Below are 11,587 nucleotides of genomic sequence, written 5' to 3' on the forward strand. Positions count from 1 at the left end.
CCAAATGTTAATTAATATTTAAACCAACATTGGGATTTAACACTTCATTAGCTCTGTTTTGGTAAACGGAGTAACTGATTCATTATCACGTCACCAACTAACATTTGTAAAGAAGGACTTGAGGGCTGACTTACTTCAAGTATTATTAACCCTTGATCTCGGTTCAAAGTTAATCATACACCATTGGTGTGCATAGTACGCCAAAATGGCTAAATAATTTATAGCATAAGTTCTCTGTTACTGTAATTGAGATGTACTTTTGTAAAGTACTTTTGACAGACATGCAAATTGAAACTGGCTTCAGTGTACACTACAAATGCATCGTAACATTTAATTGAAATATAATATAAGAGTAGAAGCAACATTTTGTCACAACTCAAACTATATCTCTCTTTTTTATTGTCCAGGGATTTAGGAAAGAGAGCAGGACTTCCTGCCCTCTGATGTTTTGACGTACTTGATAGAGTTGTAAAACCTGCAACAAAATAAACAAGAGAAGTATAAACAGTTTCGTCTTTCCCTTTTGAATTCAACAAGCTAGTTATATTTTACCATTTCTGCAGTTTTGTATTCTCTGTTGGTGAAAAGATTACAGGGACAATAATGCTGCAGATCCAACAGTGACTACACAGCAGATCCTATAAATTTAGGACCAATATGATGTGGTAACCTTGCATGGCTCACTACAGCAGTGACACACACTGAACAATTCCAGTAGTGGGGCTTCAAAGACAATGAACTTTCACTGTTTCAATGGTCATTCAAGTGTAGAGGATGCATCTCTAGAAAATTAATTCGCGTTCCTTAGTCATATAACTACACCTCTTCACACAGGAAGTATTCTTCTACCATTCAAACAAGCTAGCAGTTCTCATCGGTTTCTTCTCCTACTGTTGACGTCGTACTAATGTTCTGCACCTGTCCAAAGCCTCCATAAATGTCACAAAGTCTGCAACACCTAACAAATCTACTGCTTCCATATCTGGACTTTGCATACCTGCTTTCAGCTATTTCTGTCATGTCAACTTGAGTGCCTGGATCACGCAATACGTAGTAGTCTGGCGCCACTTCAACACTGGAAGGCCCCTGGAATTAAATTTGTTGATGTTGACAATATTGAGTACGGGATAAGTAGGATAACTTAAGTTAAATGGAATACGTCATCGTTATATTATAATTTATACATGTGTGACGTCTGTACATACCTAAGAGTTGTGTTGAACTCGTCACTTCGGTGAAGCAAAATCACTGGTTACTGAACGGCAGTTTGCTTCGGACGCCTTCGCAATTCGCCGTCTACGGCATCTTCTTCGTAGTCATCGGCAGCACAATAAGCTCAGCACACACGACACGACTGCTACATCTAATAGCCGAGTGTTTCGAACCACATTCGTTCTCGCGCTCACTCCTCTTGTGGCAGAAAACGAAGATGAACGAACATGATTTTAGCATCCCCGAACACCACAGGCAGATGTAGGTATCCTGAATACGTGACACAGCAGCCACGAACATGTCATCCACTTCCACTTACTATTTCGCGAGACCAACATGACCACCCACGACGTAAACAATAAACGCGATAACACAGACGGCCTTGCAGATGGCGCGGTGGATCGTAGTCGTAGCCCGTAGCAGCGAAGTAGATGAATGCTTTATTAGCGTAGAAACTATGGAAGTGAGCGTCATTTTTAAAATGTCGTTTAGCTGTAAGATCCTGTGCGTCAACTTTGTTCTCTATAAAATTAGCTCTCACGTAGTAAGGATTGACCAATCCCTGGGAGCCCTGGACCGGAAACCGCCGAAACCCAAGTTTCTCTTTTTCGCCGTTTGTTGGCAGCACCGTCCATGTTCCGGCAATGTTCAAAATATTTATATGTAAAAAATATGCCGAATTGAGAAGTAATGCTTTCTGTGTCTTATCAAACAATGATGTTGTGCACGACAGTGGACAAAAATATGGGGGTTATTTTTCACTTTTCGGTCCCTTTAAACACTTACTGATGTGTGATAGTCTCCACTGCTCCGGAATGTGATCTGATAAATTTTATCAATTAATGCACAAGCAAATATCTTGTATACAATGTGTGACTCTAGACAGCTTTTTAATTTATATCTTTAAAAAATTGTAAGGAAGAGTGTACAGTTTTGACTTTGAAAATTTAAACAAGAAAATGATCTTTGGTGTGGAGTTTGCGTTTTGTCTCATTATGAGCTAAAAACTTCTAAAATTAAACGATGCACTTTCTATTTGTAGTGCCTCATATGCTATGACATTATGAATAGCCTGATAGTTTTTCAGTATTGCTCATGAAAACCTCAGGTACATTTTGTGAATTGGATCTATGTTTATGTGTGATCTGCGCTGCTTTGGTTAAGTTCGGCCTCGGTGGCTCAGTCGGTAGCGTGTTCGCCTTTTGATCCCGAGACCGCGGGTTCGAACCCGACCGAGGACGCCAGCAACTTGGTGGAAGGGTACAAGTTGCTTAGACACGCCGTCTTCTGCAAGGGGCGTTAAATATGGGGTGCCGTGTGATGAGCTTTCGTCACACGTTAAAGAACTCTCAGGTGGGCAAAAGCAATCCACAGACCGACCGCTGTGGCGTCGCTCATGATCTCAGTTGTCTCGCGACGTAAACACCCAATTACTATTATTATTTGGTTAAGTTTGCAAAAGGAATATTTACTTATTATAATTACATATCTTCCATTGTCTTCATGCATAGCGCTCATCTTCATTGCATAGTGGTTATCTGATGACAGTTGTGTGATTCGATTCTCCCAAAATCTGACTGCAATTGTGTGCCACGTGTTACGATGATTAGAATTGTAGACTCCGCCTGCGCGTCATGCTTGTAAAATCCATCACTTGCATCGCACCATTTGATAATTGATTCCTTTCAACGTATATTGACAACTGTCCAATCGTTTGAGAAAATATATACACTGTGCAATTTAATTCATAAAATCAGCTTTCGCAAAATATTAGTTATACTCTTTTGTAAACAAAGATCGATGTAACATGCCTCTAAATTTCAATTAACGATTCTTCTTCTACAATTCTATCCTTCGGATGTCGATGCTGTATAGAGTGTGGTCATTTAAAATATATTTGATTGCCAGCGCTGATCCCATGCGAGGATCCTTGTACATAGTGTGGAATAAACGTCCCCTTAGCAATCTTCAGTCTATCCATACTAATAGGCTGCTTTCGTTGCAATGTGTAGAATACATTACATTGATGACTAATATTACATTTATTATTCTTTCAGTTATACACTTATTTATTTCGATAAATTACAGTTCTATTCCCACTCTGAAGTTTTCGTTTGTTGTCTTGATTGATGAATTCCGAAGACATCAAATAGTGTATTCTGATTATATGGGTCGCTTGAATCCAGCGTTGATTAACGCAGGCGATATGTTGTCGCCATGTTTGTATAGCTTCAACAACTTGCACTTGGTTGTGATGAACTTGCACAGTCTCTTATTGATGTTTCCTTTCTTTGTATGAAGATTGTTGAATGGCGTACAAGAGAGTATTAGATGAAATTCGTCCGGTGGTCCACCGCAATTGATATGTTTGTTGAGTTTCAAAAAGTGATGATACATCACACCTTGCACGACAATATTGAACTTCTCTTCATTTGACATCGGTGCAAGAACTCGTAGAAGAAAATAAATGTGGGTAAAGGCTCTAGTGGAACATACCACGTGATAAGATTTTTTATGTATTTTCCATTTCAACCGTTAGGTGTAATTTCAACAAATGAACCGCGCGATATAGACTGCTCGTATATGACAATTTGACCGATTGCTTTCTTGATTAATGCAATGCCCATTGCAATGATTACAATTACATTTGGTCTAGTGTATTGCAATTCTTCGTTAGCAAGCCTCAAAAACTCCACCATCAAACCCAGTGGCCCTTCCCATGTTGACGTGGAAATATTTTTATAACTATTGTAGATTCGGCATACAAGTTCTTGCACCTTGAATTCCATAATTTGCACCATATCTCCGAATACGACCATGTCTAGGACGTATTGAAATGCAGCGATAATTGAATCGTTTGATGGCTCCTCCTTTTCGAAGCAGTTTTTTATCACATCTTCCCATGACTTATGATAGCGAGTACAAAATCCGTCCATCTCTTCAATGTAGAGCAATTGTCGGTTCTGTTTTGTAGTGTGGCTCTACCCTTAATTAAATAATATCGGTGCTCATTTTATTTATTAAAAATTTAATATGTTATCGTGTTTAGTATGTTATTAATATCCACCTGTCGTAAGAATTATGAAAGTCAATTTACAAAAAAGATGTGATGAGTAAGTAAAACGCGAGCTTTAAACGCGCTAGAACCCTCAATTCCCGACTTGAGTTGTTGGAGTCAGTTTATGACTTTCACCTTGCCAGCGTATCACCATTGCCAATTGTATGTCGCTGGGAGCTGTGAGTCCCTCAAGTCACTAGAGTGACTTTTTTCCACAGCTTCCACCACAATTTTTCTTTGTGGAAATAAATTCACATTACATTACATTACCTTTCACTTTCACCAAGACCATTGTAGGATCCCCCTACTCCGTGCGGGCGTAACCTTTGCGAAATTGTATGGGAGCTCAGCTTCCCTCGCTCATTTTTTATTTATTTATTTATTTATTTTTTGCTACTGGGTTCTGAATGAAAAAGACGTGTTCCTGTGATTATCGCCCTGCTTGTTCAGAAAGTGCTTGCCTAAATTTATTACTCCTTTGAGTTTGCTTCAGATGATCGCTCGATTGATATTAATAAAAATATTCTACTAGTTGAGAAAGTATTTTTAAGTTGTGTGCGTTGATTTTCGCTGTAGCAAACTCTTACATTAATTTGCATTTCAGATGAGTTGTTTGTTTGTGGCTTCTGCATGTAGAAATTACTATTACAAAGTTATCATAAAATGGTGTAATTAAATTTGATTCTTGTTTTCGAATCAGTATCGTTTCTATCATTAAATAAATTTGACTTTCTCTCTTTGCTTCAGATATTCACTCGATTGATATTTGTGGGTTGAGAATAATGTGTGCATAATAGTTGTGTCTGGTTTTTGAAATACATTAAATGCAACGTTTCTCGTTTTGATCGAGCATTGTTTGCGCCGATAATATTTCTCGTTTGCTTAGATAACGTTTTTCTAAAACCAGTTTGCACTGACATAAAAGTCTATTCTTAGATTTTTTTTGCGTGCTATTGTTTGTTTGTTGATAGAATTCTTATTGTGTTCTTGAGAATCGAATAATTCCAATGTCTACTTGCTATAGTTGATCAATAAAAAATTTCGCCTCTGTACACCGGTCCTAAGAATATTTCCCTATGGAGGAAAGAATGTGAAAAAGGGAGATTGTTTCCCCACCCCATAGATTGACAAAAGGATGTGCGGCTTCTTTGCTTTTTGGCTGTATAGAGGGAGAGAGAGAGAGATAGAGTGACCCCCACTGGGGGGCTCAAGTAGCAAAGTTTGGCTGTACTGTGTAAAGCTTGGCTGTACTGCGTGTGTTGGATACCTCTGTCAAGGTAATGTTTATATTGCCTGAGTAGGACGAAAATTGTATATTGTTCGACTAGATTAGGTCGCAATGATGATTTTATGATACTTCAAAAGATAGATTATTTCCAATTTATTAAATTTGTAATGTTTGTTGTTTGATAGTTTGTTTCGATATTATTTTCCTGCATGTGTCTGTTGTTTACACGTTGGCAGATGCGCCGTTTAGAGTGTCTCTCTGCTATTCAGTGTTAAGTGTGTTTATGTTTCTCGTTTTGATAGATTGTTTTTAAATTATTTATCCTTTGTGTTACTCTTGTTTACGTGTTGCATGGTGCATTGTTTTGGTTCTCTATTAGCTGTTGATCGTGTTTCTCATTATTTCGTTGCGTGTGTGCTATTCACATCATAAGAAATTGATTAATTGTGCCGTGTTGGAATATTCAACTTAGCTTCCCATATTCTTTAATATGTGTATTGCGTTCCTTCTGCTTTCTTTTTTGGATGAATTTTTCTCTCAACTTAGCTTCCCATATTCTTTATTATGTGTATTGTGTTTCTTCCGTTTCATGTTTTTGCCTGGGTTTTTCGCCTTCACGCAGAGTTACAACATAATTCCTGCCACTATTTGGCTTTACTATACTTGCAGGTAAACCATCCACCGCACAGCTGTTGTAGCGGGAAAAAATTATGAAAGAAGTCAGCCCAGGGGCGAAAATCGCGAAGGAAGTCGGCCCAGGTGTGATGGTATCATCGCCTGGCTGGGATGACAGTGTGCTTGTCCCTACTTACATGTAAACCACTCACGCACCACCTGAAAAAATTGCGAACGAAGTCGGCCCAGGGTGAAAAATCACCAAAGAAGTCAGCCCGGTGTTGTCATGTGCATGCGCCTACTTGCATGTAGAGTGCCCACGCGCCACCTGAAAAAAAAACGAACGAAGTCGGCACAGGCTGAAAAATAGCCAAAGAAGTCGGCCCAGGTCGAAAAATGCACAACCATAAGTGTACGCTCACCTCTTCGGCCCGCTGGTAAGCACACGGACAGCCCCTCACCTGCGCGCCACCCACCGTGCGGTGGAAAAAAATAAAAAATCGCTAGAGATGTCGGCCCAGGCGGAAAAAATCGCCAAAGAAGTCGGCCCAGGATGAAAAACGCACAACGATAAGGGCGCACCGAGCCCGTCGGCCCGCTGGTAAGCACTCGGACAGCCCCTCACCTGCGTGCCACCCACCGCGCGCTGGAAAAAAAATAATTAAAAAATCGCTAGAGAAGTCGGCCCAGCTATTATTCTTGAAGTTACATACATCTGTCAGAACATTGTAATTAAAACTCCACTATGGTGCTCACGTATGATAATGTGAGACTTTTTATAATAATTTTGATTGTAATCATATTGATTAAAAATATCTTCTTTGATTAAATGTGCTATACCATTTTAGTTCTGCCTAATTGAAAACGCGTGATTACCACAAATAAAAATATTGTGTATGATGTGTGATACCCCTTCAATGCTATTGCATCATACCTGTAATAAGTATAATCTTTGTTACGTGTATTGTATTGTGTTTCTTCTGCTTCAGGTTTTTGGCTGGGTTTTTCTCCTTCACACAGAGTCAGAACATAATTCCTGACACTAATGACTTTAATAAATATATTTTCACTTGTACTTTTGTGTATGGCTATCCTTTGCCACCCCCCCTCCATATCTATGCATGCATATAAATCGCCTACTGCACACCTGTTGCAGCGGAAAAAATACGAATGAAGTCGGCCCAGACGGAAAACTGACAAAAGAAGTTGGCCCAGGGTGAAAAATGTACGAGGGTAAACCCGCGAGCAGCCCACCCGGGCGCCGCCTGCCGCGCACGAAAAAAAAAACGCGAAAAAAAGTCGGCCCAGACGCTGTGGGGGATCGAACCAGGCACCTAGGGTCGAGTCTCAACCAGACTCTATACTACTGCGTCACAACACAGAATCTCTGATACCCTGTCCAACCTCTGTGTATGAAAAGAGGGGCGTTGTGCCCGGGCTCCCTCTGGCAGATTGAAAACTCCACGCCTATGTGTTTGCAGCCGCTGTCTACGTGTTGCAGTAACTCCAGTTAGGCTTAGTCGTCATCCCCACAGGTTTCACGTGAATGCTTGAGATCATTAAAATCAAGGGCTCTCGAAATACATGGCAAAAAAAAAATCTGAGTGCATCATTCACTCGAGGTGCCTGCCACCGACAACTGCACAACCATCGTCGTTGAGTTTAATGGACCATTTCCATATTCGCGTCGCCCCTAGCGGCGGAAAGCCAAAGTACCCGTGTTTTCCATTCAAAAATGGCGACGTTCGTGCCGTGTGGTGAAGGAGAACAAGCAGGCACGCGGGCAGACCGAAAGCGCATGCGCGATGTTCGAAAGTTGGGGGAGGAGAGTCTCCTCCTTTCCTGTTTTTCTCCGGGCATTCCACGTGCGTTTGTTGCGATTTTCCTCGTGCGTCGTTGGGAGTTCTGAAGAAAAGCTTCTTTTTTTACAGTTTTTATCGCGTGTGGCAATCTACGTTCGTTTCGTCGGATGTCTGCAAGCTGCGGCGAGTTTAGGGATATTTTAAAGTCCAAAGGATGGTCGAAAGACTTGCGTGGTGTTGCTATATTTGATGCTGCAATGGTTTCGGAATACTTCGAAACGGCCCAGATTTTTGATAGACAGCTGGCACGGGGCTGGAACTTTAAAGAGGAAAAATACGTGAGGCAAGTCGAATACCTGAAAGGTGCAGAAGCTACATGTTTCCTGAGAAGCAGCTGTGTTCCGTCAATGAAAAGCGGAATATACAGGCAGCTCGTGATGTTGGACACGGCCAACAAGGAGATTCTGCACGCATATTGTGAATGCACAGCAGGGTGAGTTGTGTAAACTAAGTCTGTCAGCATATCATTGTAAGCATTCACCTTTGCTACTGTTTTCAGTTGCACCATCCCTGGTGGAAAAAATCTGCAATCCCAGGTGGTTTATGAAACCATTTCCAGTTTAAGCCACTTACGTACAAAGTGGTTGAAAGTGGTATCAACTGGAAATGGCTTCATAAACCACATGGGATCGCAGACCTTTTCCAACTGAGAAACATTGTCTAAACCACAGGTCCTGTCACAATGTGAATCGAAGTGCCATAAAAACTCAACATGCAAATTAGAGTGATTGCCTCCCTCTTCAAACTAGGTTGATTTAGGCCAGAAAAATAGATGTATGAGGTAGGAAACACTTAAAACGAGACATGAACGTAGCCGGAAAACCTGTCCCAGGTGAAAAAATGTCTGCAATCCCAAGTGGTTTATGAACGGATATCTACTTGAAACCACTTACATTCAAAGTGATTTCAAGTGGCAACCCTTTCATAAACCACTTGAGATTGCACACATTTTTAACTGGGGTAGCTACATTAAAAAAGGAAAGGATAAAATGAATAATGGGACGCACCTAATAGAATATTAAGTCGTGTTATTTCATTCAGACATCTCGTCACAAATACTTGTCTTTAATATGTATGTTCAGCAACAACATGGCCACTAAGTAAGACTACTCACTGTTAACCTTTTCTATTTAAAGCCTGAGTGAAACCTGTCAGCATGTTGCTGCACTTTTACATGCCATAGTGGACTTGTCAAAGTCATCCTGTACTGACACTCCCTGCAAATGGGTGGTGCCATACCAAGGTAAGTTATAAGCTTTAGTACAGTCAACAGAGCTGTCCCACACAACCACTGCCAGTGAAGTTGCAGAAGCAATGATGTTTCCGAAAGGATAGTAAAATGGGTCATTGACACGACTGTTCAATTTACAGGACGTCAGAGGGCTCCACCCAAACCCCTCAGTGAGATTCACTTCTGGAAGGTGCAGAACGGAAGAAATGTCCCTTCATCGCCCAAGAAACGAAAGACTACAGCAACGTACAATGGCCCACCAACAACTGAGGAAGTCGGGAATTTTCGGACAGCACTGCAGGAGGCAGACCCAGACTTAGTATGGCTACGGTACACCAGTGACGACGAGGAGGGTCATAAACAAACAAGTGCTGAACCTGCTAGTACTTGCAAAGGCTTACGGGACTCAGACTTTCTCAAGCAGTGCAGTGACTACATGTCCTCATTAAAGCCCCTTAGTCCTGAGGCCAGAGAGGAGATAAGACTGCGTACAATTGGCCAGGCCGAGAACAAGGAGTGGTTTAAGGCAAGAGCTGGGCGCCTCACAGCTTCCAGGTTCAAGGCAATAGTCCATTGCCGAAAACCTGATGGTTACTTGCGAAGCACCTTGTATGGTGTGGAGGCAAGACACAAGAAAGGGAATGACCCAAGAATTTACGGCCATGTCATGGAGCGTATTGCTCTGTCACAGTATGTTGAACTGATGGCCCTGTATGACAGAGACATCAAAGTTGCGAGCACTGGCCTGCACGTCCATACAACGTACCCCTTCATCGCAGGGTCACCTGATGGAATTGTGGTAGATGGGGATGAGACTGGAATTATTGAAATAAAGTGTCCTGCATCAAAACAGGGAATGACCGCAAAGGAAGCTTGCACAGACAAGAAATTTTGCTGCACAATTGAAGGTGCTGAAGTGACTTTGAAGAAAACGCATGAGTACTACTACCAAGTACAGGGACTGCTTGCTGTAACAGGTGCAGTGTGGTGCGAATTTGTGGTGTTCACGAACAATGGTGATCCTGCGCGCAGTGTAGCTATTGAAAGGATTTATTTCAATGCTACGTTTTGGAACGAGTATGTGCTCCCAGGACTTCTGTACTTCTACAAGACTGCCGTGGTGCCAGAGATTCTCACTCGAAGGGTTCGCAGTGGAAGCCCACTCTACGACTGTAGCCCAGGCTACATACCCTATTTACAGTATAGGGCAGTATAGGCATTGCGATCATGATTGCGCCGACCTATGCATATAATGCACGAATTATGCATTTCACCACTATGTACAGTGTATTCTAAGAACAATTTTGTTTGTATGTTCTGTGTTAGCAACTTACGTTAGTATGTTTTAGTAGTTAGTATGTTTGTGTTAGCTCTGAAGCAACTGCAGCTATGAGCAGTGTACAGATGGAGAGAGGACAGCAGGAAGAAGAGAGGGACAGGGGGGTTAGTATGCATCCTGGGATGACTTCATGGGGGAACTATGCCGACATTAGTCTGGAAAGTCTTTGGTAAACCCACGGAAAACCTTAGACAGCACAACCAGTAGTAGGATTCGAACCCCCCCCCCCCCCCCAATCTCCCAGTCTTCAGCATCACCTTGGCTACCACCAACAAGCGGGACGCCTTAAATCGTTTGGTCATGCCGCTAGTCACACGAATATTGCATATAGTATGAAATGTTCATTTGTGTGGCACTAATTTCGTTAGTTGTGCAGACACTTTTTTTTGTAAGACACGGAGAGAAATTTGACCATCACACTGTAGTCCTCAAGTCACTGCAAACAGAGACAAATACAGTGCAATGAAGGTGTGGCCCATGGTTTAATAAACATTTCACATCAGTGGTGCAAAACCATAGAAAATGTCTGACTTTGTAGTAAAAGCACGAAGAATAATCACAAGATCAAGGTTATTGCAGTTGAAAATCATAATGTATGTGCGCAAAATCTACAGGGTTGTCAAAGATAAAATGCTATACATGAGTGCAAATTCATACAAGTGCAAATTCAGCCATGGATATCGGAAATAGAGCATGCTATAATCCGCATCTTACATTCGCATAAAATGTGATAAGTGCACTATTTTTTTTTTTTTTACAGAAGATTGCCAGATTTCACTGTTTTTACTTCCCTGGTTTATAAAAAACGTAAAACCCGAACTCAGGAATGTTATAGAGGCGGTAACAAAACTAAAGTACACCACCTGATGCATAACATAGTTCACAAATGCCCACACCGTATAATCACAGTGTGTGCCTGAAGTTGCTGAGGTAACCACATGTTTCTACGACAGAGTCTGCCACATCAGCCATATTTACTTTGTATCCATTGTCCAATATATGAAACTCCTTAATACGGCGAATTACCCGCTCAATGTTCACC

The sequence above is a fragment of the Ornithodoros turicata genome, chromosome 1, assembly GCF_037126465.1.
Source record: "Ornithodoros turicata isolate Travis chromosome 1, ASM3712646v1, whole genome shotgun sequence".
NCBI classification, from domain to species: Eukaryota; Metazoa; Arthropoda; class Arachnida; order Ixodida; family Argasidae; genus Ornithodoros; species Ornithodoros turicata.